This window comes from Bombus vosnesenskii, unplaced genomic scaffold (assembly GCF_011952255.1).
Source record: "Bombus vosnesenskii isolate JDL3184/JDL3185 unplaced genomic scaffold, Bvos_JDL3184-5_v1.1 scf7180000013918, whole genome shotgun sequence".
Lineage (NCBI taxonomy): Eukaryota > Metazoa > Arthropoda > Insecta > Hymenoptera > Apidae > Bombus > Bombus vosnesenskii.
The window spans coordinates 368,311-384,220 of record NW_022883281.1 but is presented as its reverse complement, the minus strand read 5'-3'; the positions used below and the strand labels follow the sequence as shown (position 1 = coordinate 384,220).

The following is a 15,910-nucleotide window of genomic DNA, read 5'->3' as shown; positions in this document are numbered from 1 at the left end:
TAAGAAGCAATGCTATGATAATAAATAAATAAATTGTATATTATATATAGGTTTAGGTGTTCCAAAAAAGAAAAGGCTCTGTCGCGACAACTACTGAGTAGTTTCGTTTCTCTTCGGATAAGATTAAATTGATTATTCCCCTGATAGGGAGGAAAATTTTGTTTCTTGAAAGAAAAATAACGGCAGAACAATGCAACATCGGTATGTCGGGCACCCCACTTTTAATGGTAATTAGTGCGCTACATCGTTTGGTCACTCGGATTGTGATAAGGCGTGAATAGTTCTCCCGACTCGTTACGTCGAGGTGAGGGCGAACAGAGAGATAAGAGTATTTCTCGAGCTTGTAATAACAAGATTCTCGATGAAACAATTACCTATAGAGTGTTAATTTAATCAATACACATTTGTGTGACGAACATACAACAATTAAGTTTAAATAAATAACGACGGTGATAGTGAGCAATTTGATTGGTATCAAAATATCTCAGAAAAACGTCGCAAACAATTACAAGTACTTTTAACTGTATCTTAAAACTCAGCCTAAAAAGCTCAACCTTACTATATGAATGCTATTGAGTGAAAAAAGAGGGTAAGCGGTAAACAAATGAAAAAAAAAGTTTAATCTAATATTCATTTATCAAATTGACAAATAACGAAAAATATATTTTTTTATTTAATTTAATTAATTACATTCACAATTTGTCCAGTTTGGGCATTTGGTAGAATTTTTTAGCTGTTAGATTATTCTGTGGGTGGCTACCCCCAGTGAGATACCATCTTCGTGTTTGTTAGATTGTGTCTTTTGTGAGGTCTGCTGGCTGTTTCCTTTTCAGTCCTCTATCCATGTTTGAGGTGTTGATCGTTTCCACAGCTAGCCGGTTTGGCTGTGTTCCTATTCTTTCTTTATATTTTCCTGCGTGTCTGCTAATTTCCTCTTTGACCATTGGTATTCCCAGCTCCCTCCGTATATCCTCGTTTCTAAGGTACTATGGGGTGTTTACTATTGTTCTAAGAATTTTAGCTTGTATCGTCTCTATTTTGTTTATACGGCTCATTGCTGCTGTCCCCCATAGTGGTATTCCGTACATCCAGATTAGTTTTATGATAGTTTTGTATATTTTTAATTTATTTTCTACGCTTAATTTCGATTTCCGACTTGTTGGCCAATGCATTTGTCTCCTTGTTGTCTGTAATTTATCTATTATTGATTTAGTATGCTGTTTCCATGTGAGTTGTGATTCTAGGTGGAGTCCTAGGTATTTGACTTGCCTTGTTTGCGGTAAGTGCGTGCCGTTCAGTAGGATGTTTGGTGGTGTCTGTTTTCGCAGTGTGAATGTAATATGGTTGCATTTATCGACGTTTGCTTTTATTTGTTTATCTTGCAGCCACTTTTCTATTTTTGTGATATGTTCTTGTAGTAATTTGACTGCTGTTTCTGCGTTAGTGTGCCTGACTAGTACAACTGTGTCGTCCGCAAATGTCAGTATTTTGCTATTAGTAGTTGTTGGTATGTTGGCCGCGTGTAGTGTGTATAATATTGGTCCTAAGACGCTTCCTTGCGGAACCCCTGCCTTGATGTCTTTGACTTCAGAGTATGACGAAAAATATTTGAATTAGAATTAGATCGGGATTGGGTGATAAGTGGACGAATCGGAAGATAAAACTGACGAAAGTTAATACGATTTGTGTTAAATTGAGACTAGATTTAGATTTTAGGTTTTAAAGTAACGTTTAAAGTAAAACCTCTTTATTTAGCTGTACGCGTGACGTGAAATGTGGGTTTATGTATACCGAATGGATGGTTTGGAAAGCCTATCTGTAGGTCTAATATTGATCACCTTTACTCGTTAACAGAGTGTAGTTACTCTTTTACACTGACAAATACAGGAATATATACCAAAAATGCAATTCCCGAAACTACTTGCGATCTATTATCGGCATGGTGTCTAACAAGTTCAATAGCTTTCGTTTTCTATCCTTCTGCTACTCTCTTTTCTCCCATTTATTTCACCGCCAAAAGAATATTCACTCATATACATATGTATACGTGTTACACATTCGTACACATCAAATAGAATGTTTATTAAATTGCGCGTGAAAGGCATCAATTAATGTTGTAAAATTAATTTCTCATCAGCGATATAATAACTTTTAATTAGGAGTTTACGATTAAATCCATCAATTCTGACTTTCTAATACGATTAATTTCTTTTAATAATTTTGGTATACTTTTATTTCATTCTATTTAAATAATATACTCATAGTATACATCTATCCTGTAAAATCTCAGGTGCTAGAAATTAAATACCAACGAAATATGCAAATTTTGCGAGCTACGATCTTCATCTTGCACTTGGATTCTCATAGAATGAAATTTGTCGAGGAGAATAAAAATAAAACAGAAATCAAAAATTCTTTTAGTTATACTTTCCCCTACACGAATAACTGTATTAATTATTCGCAGGTCACGGAATTGTATTCTTTAATCATGGAAAAATATTCGGAAAAAATCTGAATGATTATTTGTTTCTGACATAATTTAATTAGGGGAGTAACATTTACGTTTAATAAAACGGTCGAGGAAACTTTAAAGAGACTGGGAGACGTTGGCATCGAAGTCTATAGTCTCTTAACTTCCTACTCAACTAACTCGATCTTGTCCACCTCTTAATATCCCGAAAAAGAAATCGAATCACTTTAAAAGAGATATTTCACTTGAAGTGAGTTGGCCATCCCATTACAACTCACAATCAGGTCAATGTCTCGCGGCGATGTTCGCAAGCAGCTACTTCCACAAGTCCATTTCCAAGTCTGACCTCGAGCATCGAAGTAGTTGGAGGAAAAACGAGAGAAGGGAAGCAACTTCCTTGCCCGGATGAATCATTTCGAAGAAAAGGTTACAGCGAGGGTGGCTCATTCCCCGTCAGAGAAAAACTAGACCACTTGTTATGCGCCAGACATCACTACCATGACACTCCTTGCATAATTATTACTGTACCAATTCTACGAGAAACTTTCTTATCTGTTCCTGACTAGAATATTAGCTTCTAACCAGCGACGTGGTTCACAGATTTTTGCTTTATGTGCTAGTTGAAGTAGAATCAATTTCTGCGACTAGCTAAAGATCTCACTCCGTCAACAAACACATTATCACGATCGTAATGTCCAACGAAAATTCCAAAATTTCATAAATATTGTCTCAATCATTTTTATTTGATTTCACAAAACCATAATCTCCTTGGTAACTATCCAATTTGCTTTAACGTTATACTCGATCTAAGATTGAAAGACATAATACGCTGTTTACAATTTCTAGCAATAAACTGTGATAAAACTGTTACAGTTTGTGGAATGTTATTAAACTGATATGAAAATTTGCTCATTTAAAAAGGGAACGATGTTTTTGTTAGAATTTAACAAAGTTTGTAAAAGGTTAAAGTCTTACAGGATATTAGTCAAACTGTGTAGAAAATATGTACATTATTCCCAGATAAAGTATATATAAGTTTGTTTTAAAAGTGGAGCAAGCTCATTTTTTTGAAACATTCAAACAACGAAAAATCGACGTTTATAAACAGTTTGTGATTCATATCTCAAAATATTTGTTTGTTTCAATCAATTGAAATTTCATTAATAAATAGAATTGCATAGTCATTTATTTTGAAAGTGGTTCAAGTCCATTTCCTGTAATCTGTACCCCGGCCAAACAGTCGAGGCACCAATAACGATCAAAAACAAATTATAGCAAAAATAATCTTAATCTCTGTATCCGACATAACATTGCATGTACGGATGTGAACAAATTGTACAAATGCGATTCGGTAAATTATCGTTACGTCTATTAAATTTTAAATTGCCAGTACTAAATTCAAGTGGGTAATTACCGATATCTTATTGACCTCACCGATTTCGATAATTTTGGAACATGTTGGGGGGATGATCCTGAACAAATTTTCGTTCATGTACAATATATAATCGCGGCTTGGCCTTAGTTTGCGAGAGATATCTGCAAAAGACTGCAAATGACGCCAAACCCAAACCTTTATAAACTGTGAACAAAGGAAAAGTTAGGTTTGGGAGGCGGCCGACAACCAATACCAACGCACACGCTACCACGGACGCACAATTACAGACGGACTTTATTATAGTGGAAACGACAGTTTTTTGCGAATATCTCGAAAACTAAGGCAGAGTCGTGATTGTTCAAAATGTTGATTTCCACTATATATATATATATTAAAAAATCATCGAAATCGGTGAGGTGGTCGATAATTACCTTAAATTGTTATAGTTAAATATAATTAATCGTATCGAAGTGCAAACCTAAGATTAAAGAGCCTTGCTTTCTTTCCTTATGAATAACTCGGATTATCATTAGAATTTGATGGTGATACAGATATGTGTACTGCAATCTAACATAATAATTTCAGCAATTTTAATTTATTTAGTTTTATTCCATTTGTTTTCAAACGCCGTGTAGATATTTATACGCGAAAGTGGATTAAAGCATAAAGTACAAATTTTAACTGATCAACATTTAATGAATTGAACAGTTCGCTACATGCCATAGAGACGTTTCAGGATCTTTCAATCGATGGAAATGTAAACACTTCAACATTTGAAGGCAAAGGAAAATGGACTTGCATCAATTTTAAAATAAACGGCCGATGTAACAATATTTTTCTGTCAAATGCCGGAAAATTTCAAACGTTTCTTCTGCGTTATTTCTTCAGTTGAAAAATGTGTAAGGATATACGCGCACAAAATTAAAAATTCTTATTTCGAATTATTTACAATAAAGTGCTATGGAAGAAGAAACGTATTATTTAAAACGAAATAAATCTCGAATAACGATTTCTTTTGCAAGAATAGTTTTGGGATTCTAATTGCATTCAAAGGTGGGCAGAGCAAAGTTGGATAGTTGGAACGTACCGTGTCGTACTTTCTTCAGAATTTACAGTAGTGGAAAAGCAAAGTAACAAGATTTCACTGCTACTAACTCGAATTATCACCGGTAATGCCCTGGTTGCAGCTTGACGAACTTTGCGAGATTCCTTCCGACAGAGGTAACTGAAAAGTTGCCGAGAAAGATTCAAAGCCTGTTAAAGAATACCCGGACAACATTCTCCACGCTACCCAAAGATGTCAGCAACAGGAACATCGTTCTCGACGGTGACAAGAATTAAGTTTTGTCTTCGTGTTGTGGCACGTGGCTTTCCACTACGATGAACAATGAACAGAATAGTGAGAAAGTTTCTCCGTCTTTTATGTTAGAGCCGAGCGTGGCCCAGAAAATAATTAGCATCAATTGCTTTAGTAAAGCTGCACGCCTTCTTCAAAGCATCTTTACACGTGACTGCACCGTCGTCTCTCTTTGTTTTTCTGTTTCTTTTCAAACCTCTGTCGTACGTTACAAACATACGCTATTCCCACCAAGATGACTTACACAAGTAGGAAAACCTGAGGCTAAATAGCATATTCTTTTTGTATGAACTGTTTATTTTGAAAGTGGTGCTAGTCCCTTTTGCTTTCTTTCGAGATATCGAAATGTTTGCGTTTCCATTGAGTGAGATATCCTGACAGGTTGTTGTACTTGATTTCTCCACACCTTTGTGTGTTTAAATCGCTTAATGTCCAAAAGTTGCTTTCGTTTTATAAGCAAATAATAGATGCACAACATTTATATTTATATTTGTTCTATTACTATAAAATGGATCGCATATAATCCAATAAAGGAATATAAAGCAAACTAATACCTATACAAAACAAAGAAAAGCTACGGACATAGATTTGAAGTAACTCTTGGTACTTTTTATGTGTATCTCAAATACACCGCGATCTCTGAAAGAATTTTTACGAGGTTAACGAGATATTAAGTGAAATATTGGATGCTTTCTGTAGCCTGAGGGGAGGTACATCGTTACTCTTGGTTCTAACGTTTTCTCCATGGCTCGAATATTAATAAACAATTGAAAAACATTTAATAAAAATTGCGCTAGGAAAAATTATTACCTTATAAATAAATAAATGCAGTAACTTGAAAATGATTATTTGACGGAAATTGCATTTAGGCATTTGATGCGAGTCTGAGATACGTGTGTATTTTATTTTTATTTCATGTCTCCATATTGAGAGCCGAAATTTGCAGGTGTTGCCGCAAAAGGTTCAAAGTTTATGATACATTTAGTTCGAAATGAATTAAGATACTTGTAGCATCGATTCACTACACACGATTCAATTTTTGGAGAACCTAGTTTTACCGAAATGGACATATTCATCTTCAAGGTTGAAATTTTTAATGCGTAATCTCTGCAGTGAGCCGCTGCGAAAATGACTTTTCGATTAATTGCAGAAAGAAGATTTTTACAAAGTTGTTAAAAAATAAATATGCCTCGCTATTTTGGAATAAAAGTAACGCGAAGTATGCAATATTGATAATTTCGGCGTGCAAAATGCCGTGTATTATAATGTGAAGTTGGTGATTCTGTCTGTTTCTGAATCGTTTGATAGTGTGCGTGCGTAGTACAGACAACCAATCTTCCTAGAGGGAAAATCTCAGACGTGCGCGAGGAATATGAATTTCGAGTCTCGGCGTGTTTTACCTTTGACGGATATTGTCACACTACAAATATCTTAAGTGGATTGTCTCGTAGAAACAGAAACTGAAAGCGGCTCGTCTCTCCACCTCGCGCGCTTGCAGAAAAAAGTGAGAAAGGAGTATAAAATCGAAAGCGGCTGCTATCTCTGGAAGTAAGTTCCCAATCAAAATTGACTTTTTTTTTAAATTCGCGGTATTTCATCGAGACGGTTCATATTTTTCAAACGAAATTTCTCAAAAAACTTTGTCAAAGTATCAAAAATCAGCGACTTTACAGTTTACGTTTTCTATTTTCTATTTTCTATTTCTGTAACTCATGAAGTCGAATTTGTTTCCTAAAAAATTGTGTAGATGTATGAAAGCTAATAGAAAATATAGTAGATATATCTATAATATATATGAACTTCATAATTACTAATTTAAATATAAAGAACGAACCAACCGTGATCGCCGGATTGATGCAAAAAGTCTTTAACGGGCGAGGCAAAACTTTAAGCTATTTGTTTCCGAATAATAGGGATACCCTTGTCTTAAAAATCAAAATTTTAATTTTAAGTCAAATTTTCAGTTCAACATGAACGAAACACGTCCCACTTCAAAAGTTATTTAATTATCTATAACTTTCAAACTAAACATTTTCCCCTATGTCCGATCTGCTCCAAGATACATATCGACAAATGAAGAAATAGGCCAAATTTTACGATTGCGTTGCCACCAATTGTTCATTATTGAAAATAATTTGTTACGTTCAACACGTCCTCGTCACTAACCCTTTGGCTACTGGAGAAAGAAACTTTTTGTTAGGCGTTCATTTCTGAGAAAGTACATTGAAACATAATAATCATAAGATTGAGTTCTATTGCATCAAACCAATATTATTTGTTCATTCGCATTCTCATTTACTCGAAATTACTTGTTTCCATAGAATCAGAACATGAATCATTTGTTGTTTCATGTTTGCGTGTAATGTTCTGACCTTTTTACTGTACCAATTTTTCATTTTAAGGATATAAAGAAAAATTATTGTAAAATAAACATATTTAAATAATATATGACTAACGGAATATGTTATTGCTGAATTGGCATTGGAATTATGGTCGATAAAAGTTTTCGAGCTATGATAAAATAGCTGTGTTATGAGATGTTGCGTTCCAGGCCTAATTTGACTGGACTGAAGAAGGTGGCAACAGGATGGGACGGTATGTTTCGTCCGAGGTCTGCTAGATGATTCGTCAGTGAGGGTATTTAGCAGACCCGTAGCTTAAGATGGGGCCATTTTACATTGGTCCAATAGCAATCCAGTCCGACACTGGGTTGTAACTCGTATAACGTATACAACGTTTTTATTCTAGTGTCGTCATTCCTGTAAGCAAAGCGGTAAAATGACTGGATCGAAAGATGACTTTTTCAATCCAGTCTTTAGTATCGAGGACACAACATTGCAGCGTTATTGGGGTCGTCTAGATGTCTAGACGACTCAACGTTCAATGCTTGATTCAATGCCTGAAACGTAATTTTTCTTTTTTTGCGTGAATCCCTTGCAACTATAGTTTACCACTGTCAACTACTTAATAAAACTGGAATAACGTAGATATCGATCGATTGCCAGTCGACCCACTGAAATGTAATTTCTTGATGCAGTGGCTGGACTGGTGTAAACCCAGCAACAGACACTAAAATAGGAGAAGGATGAGAAATTCTATTTGCCGAAATCGATCTGTGATGGTGAAGTAGGAAATGTCATTACATTTATTATTTGATTTTAAGTTTTCGATTAACTTTGAGGAAGAAATGTTTAATTATACCAGAAGTCACCGAGGAAACGAATAATTAAAATCTGTTTTTCTGAACCTTCATAACTATTGTTTCTTATTGTTTGTAAATGTTATAGAATTCAAACTACCCGCTAACCGACATTTTTCCATTTGTTTTCTTTCACTGGCAGTCATTTGCTGAATAGAATAGATCACGAGAGAAGAACAGTAATTTAAGATCGAGAATCGATTTTCCAGGTAAAATTGGTCAAATTTGTCGTAGATTTGTTATTAACTGTTATTGTATTTAATTTCATTATTCCCAAAATAAACTAGATTTTCCAGAATCAATCGTCTGATTTACCCCCGGGATTTACGTTATTATCACTAAACCTACGGACACTTCGTGTGTACCTGTTTCTACCGTGTGCGGTCAAAGTGACCGGTGATTAAAAAAGTAATAGTTTTTATGATTTAACGTAGATAATGGTTAATTTATAACTGAATGTATATAAAATGATGAAGTTTCAGAAAATTTCGTCCAAATTTACTTCTGTTTAGTTTCAATTATAGACTTAAATAAAATTACACGTTTATTTATACAGAGATATATCTTATTCATGTTTGCTGCACTTTTTACAAATTATCTTGTCATCAAATATATTCTTTCTCGCATCTCGAACAGATTTTCGTAGTTTTGTAACCTTTACAATATTTAACTTGACAAGTTTTTCGTAGTAATGAATCTGAACTTGATAGTTTTGTTGCATGGTCTTTTCCCCGCAATTTTTTATACTCAGCGACGAGCTCTATAACTAATTGGAATAAAAATTTCTGTCTTGAAATATGTTCACCTGTTGTTTCTTTATACAAAATCCAGGCATTTATTCCAGTTAGATCCAAAATGTTGAAAAATACCTGGAGGGGCCACCTACGAGATTTTGATTTCACGCTGTATTTCTTTGACATCTGGTCCACTATGTCCACACCAAATTTTGTATCATTATAAAATCTAATCGATTCCAGTATACGTTTGTTGCTTGTTTTAATTTCTATTACTTTGTGCATGGAACTTGGCACAAAAACTTTTTTGTTGGTTTGCATTTGTATACTGTAAAGGAAATTTGATTTGAAATATAAAGTTTGCTTAAAAACAGAGTCATTTTGTCTGTTCGATTTTTTTCTATCTTTGGCAATTCCCGTTTATTTTCACTGTTTGTTCCAACAATTGTAGTTTTTTTTGCAAGTAGCTTTGTGGCCAGTGATGCACTCGTAAAAAAATTATCCGTCGTTACGTTCCTTCCACATCCTGTGAATGGTTCCATCAGCTTCAGAACAACGAATTTCCCAAGTGGAATTGAATTTTCTCTTTTCTCATCCTTTCCCAAATAGGGAAATCCATTTATTATATACTTACTATTGACGTCACATGCCAACCAGAATTTTATGCCGAATTTGTCTGGTTTGTTCGGCATATACTGGGTAAATCTACATCTAGTCTTCGACGGAAACAACTGCTCATCAACAGTAATGTATGCACCAGGTTTATAACAATTTTGTGAATTCTCTATAAATCGGTCCCATACTGTAGATACCATTGCAAATTTATTGGTTCGTAAATGTTGGTTTTTTTCGCTCTTCTTATCAAAGCGTATAAACCTCATAATTTCAGCAAAGTCATTCCTGTTAATTGTTCTTGAAAAAAATGTCCCCAAATTTTATTCCACAAATATGACATACCTAAATTCTTTGCCTGATATGAACCATGGATATATCAGAGCAATAAATTGATGTAGTTCTGTTGCATCTAGCTCCCTCTTAGTTCCCAATGCTCTAAATGCTCCTTCTTCCATATATTTTATTATATGATCCTTTATACGGTGATCAATGATAAGATAAAATGCCGTTTTTGCTTGTTCTTTCATTATATGCCGCTTAGCATATCCTGTCGGACCTGACATATCCCTAAAAATATTCTGAGCTGATGTCCTGCCAGGTTTAGGACTTGCATCTATTTCTTTCCGAACTGTTCCATCGGCCCCAATTTTGATACGTGGGTTCTCTACATCAAACTCACTCTTTGCTGTAAACGATAATTTTTTTCTCTTTTGCCCTGAACGCTTATTTATAATATTCTCCTCTTCTCTATTGCTGTCTAACTCTGATTCGGTTATAAATAGTTTTTCATGTGTTTCCATGATGTTTTCAGTTCCTGAAGTTTCTTTTTTATCGCACACTGGATAGTCTTCTTCTATGTCCGTTATTTTTTTTAATAATTGTTTTTTGGAAAGTCTTGACGTTTTTACGGTAAATATTTATCACAGAATAACACTATATACGAAATACAAAATTATTGTCAAATTTGATATGCTTTACTTTTTCTTTTATAACAACTTCGCACAAAACACTCTGAGATGCTTTCTGTCCGAATTTTATCGCAATTATGCTTAATGTAATTATGTTTTATCGCAATTAGCAATAACCGTAAGAAAGTTCTCGATGTTTAAAATGTCTATAACAATGGACCGTAAAAAATGCTAAATTTTATGGCGGTTCCATAGGACTATTATGGACTTGAGTTGATATGTCTTGACAGCTGGTGGCCATCTTATCAAGGGATGGATTATGATTCATGATAAGATTACGGACGTAACGGTTGTTATTATTTATTATTACTGATTTTGTTTGTCATCTGACGTTGAAATAGCTTTTTCTTTGTACTGATTTCATTTATTTTAAGAATAACGAAAATATTTTGTCGGGCGGTCAATTTGACCAGTGGTAGGCAAGTCAGAATTCAATTTTTTCTTAGAAGAGAAAAAAGCAAATTAAAAGTAAATACCGACAAAATATTGTATGCATGTTTTAGGAAAAATCAGGAATTATGAAGCGATATGATAACGTTTAAATATGGTTAAATTTGTGTAGAAGTTTGAAAACGGTCAATTTGACCGGCACTGGTAGGTGTAGTGTTATGTGTACACTTTTTCAACCGCATAAAACATTATGAAAACTATGCCGCATACGTCACACGAATATACATATTTCATTATAATTTTAGAAATACACGCCAGTGTGCTCTCTCGTTGGTAATATTGCAACTTTTGACAGATATATAGGGTGAGTCGTGAAACACAAGGCTCCTGAATGTATTCGTCGCGTGTCATTACATTAAAATCTTTTAAAGAAGAAATTACGCTACTTAAAGAATCGCACAATATATAAGAAGAACCTTCTTCTCGAGGTCATTTCTGTAGGATTCCAAGGTCACCGGCTTATTTCAAACCGCACTATCTATTTTTAACTGTGTTACATTATAACTGCTGTCAAGACAAATTCATTGGCCTAGTATATCGTGACCTTAAAATAATCTTCAACTTGGAAGTTTAAGTTTCGATTAAAGAGTACATCAATGTGACTTTTCTGCCAAATGACATCTTATCATGAGAAATCAAACATTACAAATTTTCGAGTTGAGCCAATAATTAATTTTTGAGAAAAATCTGAAAATCCATTAACGCGACAGCTGATACGCCTCGACGGATTTTTACGTTTGGGAGATTGTTGGCAGGGATTTTTCTGGCTGCTAGCAATTCACAACGAACTTATACTTGAATTCTCAACATGCACAATGGCGGATTCAATATATGTCAAAAAATGTTCTGATTCTCATAGAATTTTGATGCAGTATTCGTAACGTAAAAAGTTAAATTGTAGTGCTTAAATTGTAGTGTTTAAAAGTGCCATAAATATTATTTAATACTATGTCGTGTCGCCCACTATTTCCTCGTGGAATATTAAAGTGAGAACATTTAATTAAATTTGTAGTAAATCACCAAGTTCGACAGCTACAGTAGAAACATTTACGTAATCCTTTCCTTGGTGTTGGTGCAATATCCCATACAGATCTTCCGACAATTTACATTTTCCAGCTAATAATTATTTTTGAAATTTTTCCAATTTTGTAAGAAGAAAAAGAAATAGACAAGACAGAAGCACTATAGATACTGATTTGGCGATACTAATAAATAAAACAGTAGGAATGAACGCGAAATAAGAAGCCAGAGGAGGAGCTACGGTCGGAATAAGAGAGCGTACCGCAAAGTGTATCGGTTTACTATCGAATCATAGGCTAAATAACATGATAGAGTATGGTCGACTTAGATCGATTTAGAAATTGAATGAGATGCGAACGCATATATGCAAACACGAGTTGACTCGTTACCGGTCAACGATATTTATCTATGAAAACACCAGTTTAGCGATTTAGTGATCGATCCGGAATTTTTCAGATAATTGGCACCATCGCATTGAATGATACGCTGTAAAAATTCTAAAAACGTGTACAAAGTTGTACAAAACGAGGAAACTGATTAATTCGGTTTCGGTAAACAGATTATAAGACCCTTTTACACTTTGATAATTATCAATATTTTGACAATATTAATTACCAATATATTGATACAAGTAGTCATGAGACAAAATTATTTTGATTCTGAATACATAAAAAAAAAGAAAAATAAAATACGTTATATTATTCCTTTGGTTATCGCTTCAAATTTCATTACATTGTTGCGGAAAGAAAACGCAACATAAAGTAGGATTTTAATTTTTTTTTAGCAATAATTTTTTAATTATGATGATTATCCATAGTTTTAATAACGATCAAAATAATAATTTTGGTAATAATTATTTATTATGGTTCTAATAATAATTCCTTTTATTTAATAATTTCTATTTTATTATAGTGGAAAGCATCAGCACATTTTCATACTTGTCGATAACGTTAAAACCGAACGAAAATCAATCGCAGAATATTACTGCATATGCGAAAGTGCTGCTCGAACTGTTGGCTGTTGCAATCACGTTATAACAGTTGCATGATTCCTTCGATATTATCAATGTCGTGAGATTAATATACTCAATCCTGTTGTATGTAATGTACCATCATCATTTCCAAAGATTAAAGTCATGAAAAATAAACATTGTAGATGTTTCCTAAATATATCTTCCAGCATGTTGAATCAGCAGTTGCAAAGTTTATCAATCTAAGCTGAAATTTATTATTCGCAGTCGGCAAAACCTCTGGAAACAATTTTTTAAATCAAACTCACATAAAAGTACATCGGAAGATTTTCGCTTCTTTGACCTCCCGTATCTCAAAAACTAATTGTCGGCTCAACTTGGTAATTGACGGTGACTAATGCCTTATCACAAGGCATCGGTTGGCACAAAATTCGCTTCGAAAATCGTGGGACCGAAAAGAATCCTCCCATTTCTTGAACTCATTTAACAAACTTAACTAAAAGACTCTGTAAGCAATATTAAAAATAATTTATAGAGTTACGTTTTTCTTATACTTAAAGTTTCATTCGAAGAATATAATTTTTTAATATAATAATTGAAAAATGTGAAGGTACGAAAGAAAGAAACTTGTTGGAGAATTTCAGGCGTTCTCGAAAGCGTAGTATTTGAGACACAGTTGGCCACATTTCGATTTCACGTCTACTTTTAATACCTACTTGTGGCACATGAATCGCGACTATCGGCGATTAAAGTGGCTTTAAAACGCTGCTACCTTTACTACCCTTGCGTACCGACCCATATGTTACTTCGTATGAAATATTCTCATGGCAACGGTCCATTTCATTGAGGTCACCTGCCAGAATGATGGAGGTGTCTTGATAGAGGAAACGTGTTGCGGAAGTATGCTGTGAATACAAAAGCGTACAGTAGTATGTGCCTTTTCGCGCGTCCCGTATCAGTCAGTGTACCACAGCAGAACAAAGACACGTTTTGCCAGTCAAATACCATCGGTCGCTCGAACGTCTGAGAAATTTCTCGAAATGAAGCAAAGAAACCTTTTGCATTAAACAGCATTATGCATGCATTCTTCCGTTTTTGTCACGCGTTCAGTATGCTATTCTCGATTCCTCAGGCTTGAATAATTTTGGAACTACCAGTGATTTATTTGTTTCGTCGTTCGATGCACTTTCCTTATAAATCCTATCTCATATTTGTCATGTTTACACGAATATTTTTGATGTAATTTTTGCTTGTCGAGCTACTTGTTCTCTTATTTTCAATAAATTTGCGTTTCTTTGTTTCTAAGTAAATGTGATTGACTTTGTCGTAAATTATGCTGACACCTTTTTCTTGTACAACCAAAACAAAATAGTAGACACAACAAAGATGGCTTACTGTTTTAACTATAAATATTTATAATTATCTGAAAGATCCATTGATGGAAATATCTTTAACATTCGAAAAGTCCTAATAACCAGACCGCTGTACAGCTGGTTTCCTGGATACTATGAACACAAATTCTGATATTTGTATCGGGCAAATATGAGAATGCAATAGTTTATTCTTTGTGACTTTAGCAGATTGTTTGAAGAGATTTAAACTCTCTAGAATAAATCCTCATAGAATTTGCGAATGGAAGAAATGAATATTTCCTCCAATACATTGATGTACTCGCGTAATTAATTCACAAATACAGACACGAATCTCATAAGTGCCCAGTCATAGCTGAATATGTATAGAAACAATTCTGCCTATACGCGTATACAGATATGAACTTCACTTAATGTAGTCAATAATGTTATCAATTTAATAGTAAGTTCAAACTGATTAATATATACGGCTATAAATTGATTGGACTAATATTTACAAGCCGATTTCGATAATTTTTTAACATGTTGTCAGGGTCATCAAGGTCAGGAATAGCGGTGTGAAGGTTTTAATCGGTGGTTCCCTATAATTGAAAAGTTATTAGCAAAAATTTTACTCAAAAATAATAATGATACATGAAGCTTATCTTAGTCTCGCTGTCATAAGAGGAACTATCCATCACATCATTATTCTTCACAACTATAATCTACCCTTATTTTTCTATTGCTTATGTAATATCAAAAGAAAAGTGGGGTATACACTTGATAGTATAAGTACTGGATAGTATAAGTTGTAAATTTAAGGTATAAACTAAGAGTGCTGGGGAAGGGGGAAAGAGAGAGAGAGTGTGTAAGAAAGAGTGTATGCCTTGGTGACATCAAAGCTAAATGAGTAAAAGAGTGGGAGAAGGGTGCAAGGGTTGAGGGTCAGCATTTTTTGACCTGGGAAGCCAGAAGTTGTGAGCCGAGTGTGAGAATAAGACGTACGAAGATATTGTAGTCAGCTATTGCATTGGGTATTGCTTGTTAAAATAGAACTAAACTTCACTTCAAATAGAACATCCTTTCTTGTCCTTACTCTAGACCATTTAAGATACTACACTTATCTACTGCTTACCCTCTAACTCTTAACTATTATATGTACAACATCTATTGCATAAATCTTTACCTACTTAGCTGGATACCCCTAGATAGATACTCCTTCTCCAACTTTCTCAGCTAATCTAGAGTCCCATCTTTTCCTTCCTCGTTGACTATCTCGTCTATAGTAATCCCTCTTTCTAATTCTCCACACTCTCTTGTCACGTGCTCTAGATTTCCGTATTTGCGCTTACAGAGCTCGCATTCCCTTCTTTTTCCAGTATCTTTTCACATCTTCATCGATT

General features: G+C 34.3%; 1 protein-coding gene and 1 pseudogene across 1 annotated transcript in view; one reads left to right on the top strand and one right to left on the bottom strand.

Moving 5' to 3' along the window:
* Window positions 1-15,910, top strand: part of LOC117239311 (lachesin) — a 274,618-nt gene that overhangs the window by 83,312 nt on the left and 175,396 nt on the right. The gene's annotated exons all lie outside the window — the stretch shown is intronic.
* On the bottom strand, window positions 9,007-10,550 carry LOC117239318 (annotated as a pseudogene).